Below are 13,895 nucleotides of genomic sequence, written 5' to 3'. Positions count from 1 at the left end.
AAGACATTTCAGTGAAGGTTTTCAACAAGTTGTTGGTTAACAAGGGCCTAAAGGAAAGCAGAGCCATTGTATAGATCATAGTGGGTAAGACAATGGAACGTGAGAAAGATAACTGCATATCTAATCATGATTGGATCACGAAAAATGTATTTTAAGCAATTTGTTTATTTTTTACTACTATACCAGGCATCTACAGATTTATATAAGGAAAATGTGACCAGGGTAAATTTTGTAAATATATAGGTATCTTTCTAGAAGTCACTAAAGGAGTGTGTTCAGTTTCATTCCATTACCTAGATGTAGCCTGCCATTTTTGTTTTTTATCAATGCTGTAGTTTTAAACCGTGGAGTCGCCAGTAAGGAATTTAAGATTTTTCATATAATGTCACAGATAAATCCCACCATGTCCTACACCTAGAATGATACATTTGACAGTGGTTTTGAAGTGCGTAAGTACTTACCCAGACCATTCCCTCCATCTTTTTATTATCCTTCTACTCTGCATTTCGCTTATGAATTCATACCAAATAAAACATTAGCAATTTTCTCATAGCTTAAAAGGTGCTGCCCATGAAACTGCAGTTAAAACCCTCCTTATGTCTTTGTTTAGGTAACATTTTCCTTCTAAACTTAAAGCTGAAATTATTAACATTTGCTCTTTGTGAGACCTCAGCTAGCTTCATATAAACAAAAGCATCTACACTTCTTACCTCGGAGTTTCGTGATAGAAAACTTTATGATTAGGAGATTTTAGGCAAAGACAAACTTCAGATTGGTCAGATAATTTATTTTACATAGCTGGATTTGCATAAATGGCTCAAGACACCTGCCTTCCTAAAAACAGATAAAATTTTGAAAGTTTTAAAAAAATATTTATTTTGAAATAATCATAAACTCCCAGGAAATTACAAAAATAGTACAGAAAGATTCCTATACCCATTTGTTAGCCACTTCTCATGGGAACATTTTATGTAACTATAATGCATTAACAAAACCACAAAATTGACATTGGCATGATACAATTAACTGGACTATAGACCTTATGTGGATTTCAGAGGTTTTTGTACGTACTCTCTCCCTTTTTTTGTATATGTGTGAGTGTAGTTCTGTGAAACCTTATTTCATATATAGATTTATATGAGCACTATCACAGTCGAGATACAGAACTATTCTGCACCCTAGTTTCACCTCTTCCTTCACCCATGCCTTCAGCCACTGATCTGTTCTCCATTCCTATAGTTCCATCATTTCAAGAATGTTGTATAACTGTAATCATGCAGTATGTAACATATTTATGTTGGCTTTTATTTATATTTAAAAAACACTTTGAAATTCATTCATATTATTGCAAATAGAATGTCAATAGTTTGTTTCTTTTTATTGCTGCATAATGTTCCATGCTATGGATTACTTTCACCCATTGCAGGACATTTGGGTTGGGTTTGCTTGTTCTAGTTTTGAGCTATGACAGTTAAAACTACTGTGAACATCATCTACAAGTTTTTACATGAACATAAATTTTCATGTTTATAGAAGTGCAGGAGTGTGGTCATTGGGTCATGTGATAAATGCATGTTAAATATTATAAGTAACAACCAAACTCCTAGAGCGGCTGTACTGATTTACATTCACAACAGTAATTCATGGGAGATCTATTTCTCCACATACTTGCCAGATTTGGCACAGCCAGTATTTTATTTTTATTACATTTTAACAATTCTAATAGGTGTGTAGTGAAAAACAGATGAATTTTTAATGGTATTTTGAAAACTATATAGGTAGCTGAATGAACTCTCTGAAGTGAACACAATTTATTCTATTGTGTATGAGCATATTGCCTTAGCTACGAAGTAAAAGGGCAGGAGGTTGGATCTTAGTCTTCTATATTTGTAAATAAAAATGACATAAAATCATGAAAATGCAAGACCATCAACAACCACAAAAGCCTGTTTATTTGTAATAGATTCCCTTTGGAATCTTTGTGGCCAATTTCATGGGTAGGGCTGAAAAGAGGTTGTTGTTTGCTATTTGCCTTGATGGCCTGATTCTCCATGGTCAAGTGATAAGAAGCCCTTGGAAGCCTTTCCCATAAGTTTAGCATGCTTAGACTAAAGAAAGGTGAGACCTAGGGGTCATACTGTTCTGAAAGCTGAATGTTGTCTTATTTAGAAACAAAACCAAAAATAGCACATCGGGTACTATTGGAAAATGCAGTCAAATGCTACTAATTTTTTCTCCTAAGGAACATTTAACTAGATTAATGAACTACAAGTCAAATGTTAAGCATTTTTTAATATTCTATCACTTTTAATCAATTATCTCTGTAACTGTCCTACTTCTCTATATACAAGAATAATTATTAAACACTTCAGCTTCTTAAACATTACAGCCTACAGAAATCTTTCCACTTGCAAAAGATTGCACCAAAATTTTCCAATGTCTCTTTTAAGAAGTGGAAGTTTCATAGAATATGAATAAGCCCCCAAAGGGTTTCATGACCAATAAAGGTAAATAGCTTCTTTACCGCTGATCCTCTCAAAGTCAATATTAGACGAATGAATGAATGTGCAATATGAAACTCCAAGAAGTTACTGAGTACTGAAAACTTCTGCAAAACTTATTTGTCTGTAGAATTCTCTTTAAAACTCTCTCAAGGGACTATATTTGAAAACCTTGGATCAGACTGACTGAAAACATAATTGGTATATAAATGATTTACATATTATTTAAATTGTTGTGGGGAAGAGAGCTGTCAGAGATGCTCTAGTCTAAAAATGAGAAAACATTCATTTTCTTGAATATGCTTTTACGGCCAACTCATAAAGAAGTCTAGTTCTCATAAGACTGTTAACATCTTTTATGATTCAACAATTGTTTATTGATTGCCCTAGGTGTTAAGAAATATTGCATATGACAAGCTGGACCTAATACTTAGGTGATACGTAGATAGGTGCAGCAAACCACCAGGACACACATTTACCTGTGTGATAGACCTGCACATCCTGCACATGTACCCTATAATTTAAAATAAGATAAAATTAAATTACAGTTTTTTAAAAAAAGAAACGTACTCCATTTGTAACTTTATAGGGTTTGATTATTAGTCCTTTAAGGCTTAATTTTTGGTTTTTAAAATGATTTTTTCAAAGTTAAAAAGCACATATTAAAACCTCTTTTCTATTATTCAGACAGCACATAATATTCTAGCTGTATATTAGTTTAAAAATATAATGTCTGGCAGGGCGCAGTGGCTCACACCTATAATCCCAGCACTTTGGGAGGCCAAGGTAGGCGGATTGCTTGAGCCCAATAGTTCAAGTCCAGCCTGGGCAAAATAGTAAGACCCCTATTCAATAAAAATAAAAAGGAAACATTGCATATGAAAGCTATAACAAGATAATAAATAATGCTGTATGACTTTTTCCTCTTTTGCTGCAATTTTAAAGACAAGTTAAAGTTTACCTTCGAGTAAAGCAAACCCCAAGAGAAGAAAAGACAAAAAGCAGTAGCTGAAAGAGCCATGTAAATGAAAGCCTGGAAGCTTTATTGTTTTCACACATAATTAAGAGAATAAATTTAAGCAAAAAACTCAGACTAAAGGAAGACAGTGATTTAAGAAAATATGATATATTTAAAATTATTATTGACACATATATAAAAATACCAACACACTGGAAAATAAGGAGCATTTTTTTTTAAAGGGCCAAGGAAATGCCTGCTATTTCTTCCTCTATGCTCGAGTGAAAATTCAAAATTTCTAAGCACTATTCCTGGTGAATCCTAACTCTCTCTGAAAAATCACAGAGTATTGAATGGAACATTACTATTGAAGTCCTTGGAGCACTAGGAACTTAGGTTGAGATTAGAGGGGAAAAGCAAACTTGTCTTTAAGAAGATATTACACTTTAAAGAAGTCTAAAATCATTACTGAGTGTACAGCTGTAAGTTTCTCCTTATGGCAGATAATGTAATGTAGTAGTAGAAAGAACAAAATCTGAGTTAGTAATTTAAATTTATTGTAGCTTATTCATCTGTCTACCAAAGAAGGAGTTAGGAGATTAAATGAGATAATAAAATAAAAGCTATTGACATAGTGCCTAAAATATACAAAGTATACCAAAAATGCTTTCTTTTCTTTCCTTTGCCTTTCTTTACGGTATGTTGAGAATGTTACCAGCAATTGTCTGGATAAGCATGAAAAGGCACTTTCTCATTTGATAGAACCATCAGCCACATCGGTAATCATACATTTGGTTATCTCTTCTAAAATGCTATAATTTAAGTGACAGTATACTATAGTGGAGTTGAAATAAAATTTGAGCTTTGATAATCATCTAGATAATTCTCATTTAAACAGATGATGTTTCACGTCCTCCTTCTTAATCTACTGTCTATCTGGAGACCGTTTCCAACCACTGAGAGTAACAAGGTGAGTGCAACTCTGAAATACATAAACTTGAAGCCAGCAATTAGAGCTTTGTGATGTGTTCATAATACATCCATTTTGTATTGCTATTCTTGCTGTGCAGTGTGGAAGGACAATAACGTATGATTTGCATACAAAGAAAGTTAACATTCAAAGAGAAATGATAATGTCTCTATAAGACATCATTAGTTATGTTTATCACAGACACAACAAAGATGCTTTTATGCTGGATTTAAGGATAGAGTGAAAATTATTTGAAAGTGTTTATATGAAGCTTATGTTTTGCATATTCCATTATGGGCTATATAAATGTAAATATATATAAAGAGAGTTTGACTACTTGCCCACTGTCAGTTATGGGCATTGACTTGCTTCTCATTACGGTGATTAATTGGAAATGATTCTTAGCCTAATGCAACCGAAATATCATGCCATGTCTCAGCATTAGTTTAGTGAAAGACGGAGACGTAGTTCTAATTAATAGGAAGTCTATATTCAGTATTCAGACCACAAGGAAGACATATGAAGGTATTCAACATAGTTATGGAAAACCAATATGCAGCGTCTAAGAGAGACAAGGTTTCCCCATCAAAGGCAATATGCATCTAAATTATCCTAAGCATTGGAAACTTGCTGGATATGATGTATAATGAGCAAATGCCTCATATATATTTCTTGGTAATATTAATATGACCTAACTTCAATAAAAAGTGATTCCTTGAAGGAAAAAATGTACACATTTTTATACTGCTATATAAAGAGGCTTTTGAGAATCAGTCAAAAGATGTTTGCACTGGGTGAGGAATCATTTGCCTCAACCACAGTGGAGCCTCTCTTTAGAGGCAGTTCCTAGATCCAAAGTCCAGTCTCTTTTATTTTTTGTAAATGATTGTTTTAATATTGACATATGATGGTAATGCATATTTATGGAGTAGATAGTGATGTTTTGATTCATATATAGTTATCAAAGTAATTGGCATATCCATCATATCAAACATTGATCATTTCTTTGTGTTTGGAATATTCAATACCCTGCTTCTAGCAATTTGAAACTATACATTATTAGCCGTATTTATCCTACATCTAGTATTGAACTCTAGAATTTATTTTCTATCAATTGTAACATTGTATCCTTTAACAAATCTCTATCCTCCTATTCCTCATACCCTTTCCAGCCTCTAGTACACCCTGTTCTTTTGACTTCTATGACTCAACTTTTTTAGCTTTCATGTAGGAGAACATGCAGTGTTTAACTTTTTGTTCCTGGCTTATTTCACTTCACATAATGTCCTTCAGTTGCATCCATGTTGCTGTGAATGAAAGCATTTTATACTTTTTAATGGCTGAATAGTATTCCATTGTGTGTATATACTGCAAATTCTTAATCCATTAATCTGTTGTTGGACATCCAGGTTGATTTCACAACTTGGTTATTGTGAATGGTGCTACAATAAACATAAACATGGGGATGCAAATGTCTCTTCCATATACTGATTTCCTTTTCTTTAGATAAATGCTCAGTAGTGGGATTGCCAGGTCATATGGTAATTTTATTTGCAGTTTTTTGGGGAACTTACTCTTCTCCATAATGGCTGCACTTATTTAAATTATTACCAACAGTGTATAAGAGTTTCCTTTTCCACATCCTCAACAGTACTTGTTATTTTTTGTCCTTTTGATAATAATCATCCTAACCGGGTTGAGATGATACCTTATTATGGTTTTTATTTGAATTTCCCAGATAATTAGTGATGTTGGCACGTTTAAAAAGTATATTTATTGACCATCTGTATGGTGTTCTTTGAGAAATGTCTGTTCAGATCATTTGTAATTTTTAAATGGGATCATTTGCTTTTTTGCTGTTGAGATGTTTGAGATACTTGTATATTCTGGGTATTAATTCCCTATTGAATAGTTTGCAAATATTTTCTCCCCTTCTCTATGTTGTCTTTTCACTCTGCTGATTGTCTTTTTTGCTGTGTAGAAGTTCTTTAGTTTGATATAACCCCATTTGTTTATTTTCACTTTTGTTGCCTGTATTTTTGAGGTTTTATTCATAAAACCTTTTCCCAGACCAATGCAGTAAATATTTCTACTGTTTTCTTCCAGTAGTTTTATAATTTGGGTCTTACATTTAAGTCTCTGGTCTATTTTGAGTTGATTTTTGTATAGGGTAAGAGGTAGGGTCTAATTTCATTCCTGTGTATATGGATATCCAGTTTTCCCAGCACCATTTATTGAACAGACTGTCCTTTCCTCAATGAATATTCTTGACATCTTTGTCAAAAATCAGTTAGTTGTAGATACACGGATTTAAATTCTGGGTTATATCTTTTGCTCCATTTGTCTATGTTTCTGTTTTGGCTACTATGGCATTGTGGCATATTTTGAAGTCTGGTAGTGTGACGCCTCCAGCTTGTTCTTGTTGCTCAGGATTACTTTGGCTATTTGGGATCTTTTGTGGTGACATACAAATTTTAGAATTCTTTTTTTCTTTGAAGAATGTCATTGTTATTTCGAAGGGGACAGTCTGGATTTTAAACTGTGGTATGTGGAAGTCAATAATGTGAATTTCTCAGATTTTGTATCCAGCCTCATCTACAAACCATGTCTTTTAAATGGTAAGCGAATTTTTCCCAACTTTATCCCAACTGGTCAGGAAATAAGAAGATGCAGATACTTTTTATTATGTTCTATTTTATTCATCAAAATATCTCTCTTTGCAACATTTTCTTTCCATAAAATGTGACAGATGATATATTCACATGTAAATACATTTGAATTTAATATAATTTTATTTATAATATATAGCATATGTATTATATATGCTATATATTATATATAAATATATATGTATATAATTTTACTTATAATAAAATTAAAATCCAAAGTTAGAAAGGGGCAATAACTTGCCTTACTTCTAAGCAATTTATATGCATTTAAAGAATAGATTAGAAAACAATTATCCTAGAACTTACTGGAAAGTTTTAATTTTCAAACTAGTGTTAAATTTCATTGGAGCTACAATTTAGATGGGTATCATAAATTTTCTCAAGATGTTTTTCTTAGCATTTAGTTTTACAGTTATCAAATGGATAACCTAAAAGTATCCTAAAGTAACCAAATTTGTTTCTGAGACATACAGGTAAATGAACAAGCAAACAAATAGCATTTTACTTACTATAAATACCATCATTAATGACCACATTACACATATGGTGCTTATGAAAAGGTTTTACTGACTTTGTCCCCAGATCATCTCCTAGGACTTATTTTGTAAGCATTGTACTGTTTTTTACAGGTGAAAAGGTCTGATCCAGCTTATAGCTCTTTTCCATGTAATCCTTGGGTTTTTTCCACATTTGGTTCCTTTAGTCCTTATAACACATTTTTTTTCTTTTTTTAATCTGGGAAAATGTAGCTTAGACTCACTCACCATCTGTTTCATGGTGAAGTGCTTGTATTCAGCTTCCCAGATGGGTTGAATAAGAGAAAAAGGTTAAGTGATTTAACTTGAATTCATACAGTGAGTCATCTGCCCTCAGCGCAGGCATGACAAAGTGAAAGATTTTCAGGGTTTTCTCTTTATTATGCAAACTTGGAGATCACACAACTTTCATCAGAGCATTATAAAACCTGATCAGAGTAGCAAATATATTCATCATGTTGGACAATAATTTGAATTTCAAATTTATTCATAATATACAACATTAAAAACTTTGAAAAAGTAACCATTTTCTTTTGATAAGATATGAAAACTTTACTTCTTTCAATATTATTGCCTCCTGGCTGGTATTCTAATCTCTCTTTTCCTCTCAATACATCTTTTAAGCTGGTCCCACGTTAATTTTATAACAATTCCTCTTTTTTTCTCATTTCTGCTGGAGAGTAGACAGTTTCTTCCTACCAATAGTATACAGACTTCCAGCCCTCCAAAAAGTGCCTAAATTCATATACTGCAACATTTTTCTGGTCTGAAAAGCAGTGCTTCAATTCAATTCTAGAGTTTTGATAGCAAAATAATTTCCATTAAAAGAGAAAATTCCAATAGCAGGAGACACCTGTATCAATAATAGGGTGTCTATTAATTAAAGTTGTTGCATTTTAATAATAAGAGGTCCAAGTTGATTTACTCAACTTTGATGAAGCTCTCATATTGTGTAGAATCCTAATCCAGATACTATGAATGAGGTTTGAAAAAAGTAGAGACAGTGCTTTCTCTTGAGGAATTTGGTCACTAATAAGTGGAAACCTTAATTAATATATGCCCATTTAAGGTAGAAACAGGTTATTTTATTAATGAACCAAATTCTATGACAATCAACTTAACCAAAATCTGATGGAATTATTATTATTATTATTACTGAATTGTTCTTTTAACAATGGAACCAATTACACACTCTGCCCTGGACTGAATGTTTATGTCTCTCCAGAATTCACATGTTGATATATAAACCTCCAAAATATTGGTATTAGGAGGTTGCACCTTTGGGAGATAATTAGGTCAAAATGGTGGAGCCTCTCTGAATGGGATTAATATCTTTATAAAAGACATAAGAGAGCTTGCTTCTTCTCTCCCTGCTGTCCGCCATGTGAGAATACAATGAGAAGGCAGTCATCACCACAGGGAGAAGTGCCCACACCAGACACTGGATCTGGCAGCACCTTCATCCTAGACTTTCCAGTCTTCTTAACTGTAAGAAATACATTTCTGCTGTTTAAGTGATCCAGTCTATGGTATTCTGTTAGGTCAGCCTAAAATGACTAAGTCAACTCTAACAGGATCAAAATATCAGAATTCACTCTGCCTTTAATGTTTTGTGGCAATATTTCTCAGTTTCTTAGTTTATCATAAAGTTATTAGTTTTATTTGATAAATATGTGGCCATATTTTGATATCATGTATTCGAAGCTATACTCATTCAATATAATTTATCTGCTTTTTAAATGATATCAGAAAAACCTTTACTTTTAGGATTAAGATTCAAAAAAAATAAAGTAATGTGTATAGAGGGCTTATAAATTCACTATAAGTTATATATAATATAACTTATGTGTGTATATATACACACATAAACCTAACAATATGCCTGGCCCATAATTTAGTGACTGTTCTATACCTTCACAAGAAATATATACAATGATTTTAACAATCTAGATGTCTAGGCCATGCAAAACAAAAACTACCATGAATACAAACAATATTCAAGTTAAGTTTAAACTTTCAACTTTGTTTTCATCTACATGAGGTTTCAGATGCAGTTATCTTATCTCCTCACCAAGCATCGTCTTTAAGTCTAATTACTTGCTCAATTTCTATCTCTCCAGCTAGACTGTAAATTCTAGAGGGCAAAAGTGCTCTCATTCAGAATTGTTTCTGCAGCCTCTAGATTAGTATCTGGAAAACTGTAATATTATTCATTGAATTGAATTGCATTAGAGACCAACTGCCTTCCATTTTAGGAGTTCATAGATTATAGGAGAAGCTACAGTTGAAGAAATAATTTTAGTCAAAGTAAATAAGCATTTCATATGAGTATGCACAGAGTTAGTTGTGTGACAAATACAGAGCTAGGATGACAGAGGAATTCACTAAGGAGGCAACTGGCGCTGTGAATGTTGATGAATGCTTGGGGCAATTCAGGCAGAGGAGTGGGCAAGGTATTCCAATCTAAAGGAGCAGACTTGATTTTCAATAACTGGAAATGGGAAAAGATCTCCTTTACCTTATTCTCTTTCTCATGTAGCCAAAGAGTTGCAAAATGTTGAATACATTTCTTCCAATCACATACAATTCCGGAAGATGCCAACATGCCCAGATGGATGGTTTTCAGATTCACACTTTGGAAACACATGGTGCTTCTCTGAGGCAATTGTGTACTGTTTCTTTTAAAATAGCAGAAAGCATATGGGAACAGGATTGGATCTGTCAGCTACTATCAAAAGAATAGTGAAACTTTTAAAATAAATTAAATCAAAACCTATAAAGTGACAAAATTTTTACCATATTTTGAAATTCTGAAGTTTTACATCTGAAGATATTTATGTCCATTTAAAAGAAAAAAAGTCTACTTTTTCATGTAAACCACAATCCCTGTTAGAACTGCAAAATCTGAGGCAAAAAAAAAAAAAGAGACAAGGTGAGTGAAATGAGAGAATGTGGAGGAATTACATTCATTAGCAGTTGAGTATTTCTGCTCTTCACCCATATTACAATATTTCTTTCTTAAGAAAAGCAAATCTAGAACTATTTGTATACTTTCCTCCAATGTCTCTGCTTTCTTGTTAACCTAAACATATAAACAAACAAAAAAACATCAAATCTAATATACATAAAACATCTGCTTTAGTTTGAGTAATTTAGTGTTATGATTGTCTGTTGCAGATTTATAACAGCTTTGTTTGAAGGCATCTCTCTATATATCCTATTACTTCCTTTTAGCAAGCATAATACGCTGGGTGGTTTCCCATAAATTCTAACCACAGTGCTTCCATGAATAAATTTTATAACCAGGTCAAATCTTCCTAATGCTAGACTCATAACCCTACCCCACTCTGTTTTCCATGGCAACCTATTTTCCCCCAAATTATTATTATAGGATTTGGGATGATTAAACATCAAAGAGAATGACTTCATAGAGCTGAACCTAGGAATTAAAGGAGCTTTAGATAGCAAACCTCTATTTTAAGAAAATATTTTTTTTCAAGGTGGATGACTTCCTTTGCCTTTTATCCATGCAGGGTCCTTGATCCCAGAAAAAGTAAATAGTCTGCTAGTGGCTTTGAAGTCATCTGCTATCCTTCAGTCATTCAGAAATGTGCATTATTCTTTTTGACACCCACATGCATAGAACTTTGTTTCCAAAATCTGTTACACGCCAATATGAATTTATCAATATTAATTCTGGAATGCTGATATAAGTTTAAAACTTTGTCATTCTTATTTGTTGACTTCTTGAATAGGTGTTATGGAGGTATTCCAAGATGAATCAGATATATATCATGCCCTAAAGTTCCCCATGTTAGGGGAACTAAGTTAGGGGAACTAAGTTTAGCATTCATAGACATTTGGCTAATTTTTCTTTGTGAGGCATTCAAAAACATCCTGTGACACGATCATTATCATCCTCACTTATTTTCAACTAGTTTATACTCTCTTATAACTACAGGCAAAAGTAGAAAGTGATTAAGAAATCATGTGGAATTTATTTTTTATGGTTTTTAAAATGGAATTGCATGCATTTCAAATCCTATTTGTATATAGCTGAAAATGCAATAAAAGCTATTTTAAAAAATTTTAATATTGCTTTCAAGTTTAGAGGAACAGTGTTCTCAACATAGAAATAATGTATTTGATTATTAACATGGTTTGGATTTGTGTCCCCATCCAAATTGCATGACAAATTGTAAACTCCGGTGTTGGAGGAGGGGCCTGGTGGGAAGTGACTGGATTGTTGGGGGGCAGATCTCCTCCTTGCTGTTCTCATGCAAGTTAGTGAGCTCTCCCAAGATCTGGTTGTTTAAAAGCATGTAGCACCTCCACTTGCTCTCTCTTTCTCCTGCACCAGCCATATAAGAGGTGCTGCCTTTTTTGCATTCCTCAAAGACACTTTATCTGTCATTCTCATTTGTTAATATTTTGTAATATTTGTTAATAATTTATAAAATATTAATTGTAATATTCTGAGGCCTCTCCAGCCATGCTTCTAGGTTATCCCGCAGAACCATGAGCTAATTACCTCTTTTCTTTATAAATTATCCAGTCTCAGGTAGTAACAACACAGGAACAGACTAAGACAGTTATTAATGTATAAGCTTTGTGTTTTCAAATTTACTGTTCTAAATTGAATCAGAAACTGGACAACTCAAAACCTAGTATGATAGGAAGCTGCCTAGCTCTTAACATAACTTAAAAATATTGAAGTCATGTTTATTGGTTAGTAATTTCTTTATACTGTAGCAATTTGAGATGCTTCCTAAAGCAATATTTAGTAGAAAAGCAGCAGCAGAATTCTTATCAAATGAACCAAGATAATAGCTGGACAAATGAACTTTGAGACTGCATGACAAAGTAAGGAAGAAAATGGAAGACTAAAGCCTGAAGGTCAGTAAGAGCAAAATGTCTTTTGGTGAACAGACTGAGAAATTAGTTTAGAATAAGGTTTTAGTTTCTCTCTTCACATGGTGTCTGACTCACTGTTGGGGCAGATATGGTAACTTGAAGGAGTTATAACTTTGGATCTATCTTTATTTCATTTCTGAATAGATACTCTACAGTCTTACCACCAAGTATTTACATTTTAAGTAATAATGAATGATCAGGAGAAGATCCAAGATGGCTGATTAGACACAACTCCAGTGCACAACACCCAGTGAGAGAGACGCAGAAACCCAGAGATCTCCTAGCTCCAACTAAGGTACCAGGTGCATTTCAATGGGTCTGGTCGGATGGTAAGCAAAGCCCACTCAGGGCAGACCGAGGTGAGGAGGGGTGCTGCTGCACACAGAAGGTGCATCTGACTGGTGAGTCGGAGGCTCCCCCTCTGGCACTCTGGTCCAGATATAGCGCTTCCCCCAAAGCCTCAGCAACACACGGAATAGAGGATCTTTGCCAGTCAAGTGCTGGGAATTACAAGCATGGAGTTGAATAAGAGCCCGCGGACTGAGCTATCACCCCCCACCCCCACCCAGAGAGAGAGGGAGCTGTAAGCCGGAGCAGCTGGGCAGGCCCCTACCCCATGACTGGAGAGAGAAGAAGCTGAAAGGGGGAGTCTGCTGAGTGCTGCTAGGCAGGTCCCTACCCTCCCCCACAAACCCCAGAGGGCTGAAGCTCTGACTCTAGTGGGTTGTGCAGCCAGTGCCACAGTCTGAGATGAATCCTGAATGATCCAGCCCAGTGGAGGAAGGGCACAACCCACCACTAGAGGTGTGGGACATGTTTTAACAGAAAAACAGGAAGCCTACATAGCAATGGGACGGCGTTCTTGACAACCCAGCAGTGCCTACAGGTTAGAGGAAGAGGCAGGCCTAATCTCCCAGTATAAACAATAAAAGGCGTGGAACCTTCCCTAGTAACCTGAAGGAGTCCCTAGAAACCCAGTAGTGCCCCCACAGGCAGACAAGTGACCTCATCAAGCAGCTCCTTGACACCACAGCCAGGTAAATCCACAAAGATGGGGAAAAAAACAGCACAGAAAAGATCAAACCATCAAACACCAAGACACCTCTTCTCCTTCAAGGGATCACAACTCCTCAACAACACAGGATCAAAATTTGACAAAGGAGTGCGACGAATTGACAGAAACAGGCTTCAGAAGGTGGATAATAACAAACTTCTGTGAGCCAAAGGTGCATGTTCTAAATCAATGCAAAGAAACCAAAAACCTTGAAAAATGGTTAGACAAAATGCTAACTAGAATAACCAGCTTAGAGAAGAACATAAATGACTTGACGGAGTTGAAAAACACAG

The 13,895-nt window shown here is 34.5% G+C and overlaps 1 long non-coding RNA gene across 1 annotated transcript in view; it reads left to right on the top strand.

Annotated features, from left to right (window-relative positions):
* LOC141581607 (uncharacterized) overlaps positions 1-13,895 on the top strand; it is a 121,826-nt gene that overhangs the window by 58,296 nt on the left and 49,635 nt on the right. The window contains exon 2 of the long non-coding RNA XR_012514320.1: positions 4,358-4,429. This is a non-coding gene — a long non-coding RNA (uncharacterized LOC141581607). The remainder of the gene's footprint in view (positions 1-4,357; positions 4,430-13,895) is intronic.

Source organism: Saimiri boliviensis, chromosome 16 (assembly GCF_048565385.1).
Source record: "Saimiri boliviensis isolate mSaiBol1 chromosome 16, mSaiBol1.pri, whole genome shotgun sequence".
In the NCBI taxonomy this organism is placed as follows: domain Eukaryota; kingdom Metazoa; phylum Chordata; class Mammalia; order Primates; family Cebidae; genus Saimiri; species Saimiri boliviensis.
This window is presented reverse-complemented; position numbering and strand designations above follow the sequence as displayed.